The sequence below is a fragment of the Wasmannia auropunctata genome, unplaced genomic scaffold, assembly GCF_000956235.1.
Source record: "Wasmannia auropunctata unplaced genomic scaffold, wasmannia.A_1.0 LD336078.1, whole genome shotgun sequence".
In the NCBI taxonomy this organism is placed as follows: Eukaryota; Metazoa; Arthropoda; class Insecta; order Hymenoptera; family Formicidae; genus Wasmannia; species Wasmannia auropunctata.
In genome coordinates this window covers 931812-932267 of record NW_012026812.1, presented here as the reverse complement: position 1 = coordinate 932267, position 456 = coordinate 931812, and the positions used below count along the sequence as shown (strand labels likewise).

Sequence of the window (456 nt, the reverse complement as noted above, 5' to 3'; positions counted from 1 at the left end):
AAGTAAAATCTATTATATCCACTAATGTACCCATGGCAGATTTTACGCGAAACGATTGGGAAAGATTTCACAACGCTACACACTGTCACGTGTGCGAGAAACCGTTTGCGCCTGACGACTCGCGGGTACGCGATCACTGTCATTTGACTGGACGATATAGAGGTCCGGCACATTCAAATTGTAACCTAAATTACCAAGATTCGCATTGCATTCCAGTAGTTTTTCACAATTTGTCCGGTTACGATGCACATTTTGTTATTAAGGAAATAGCTGAAGCATACCAGGGACGAGTAGAACTACTTCCAATAACGAAAGAAAAATATATATCGTTTACAAAAAATGTTCAAAGCACCGAGGATAAAAAGAATCAAAATATTATAAAATTGCGATTTATCGATTCATATAAATTTCTCAGTTCCAGTCTTGACAAATTGGCGTCAAATCTTAGCAAAGAGA

General features: G+C 37.7%; 1 protein-coding gene across 1 annotated transcript in view; it reads left to right on the top strand.

The window, feature by feature from the left end:
* LOC105449092 overlaps positions 1–456 on the top strand; it is an 8844-nt gene that overhangs the window by 7698 nt on the left and 690 nt on the right. The gene's annotated exons all lie outside the window — the stretch shown is intronic.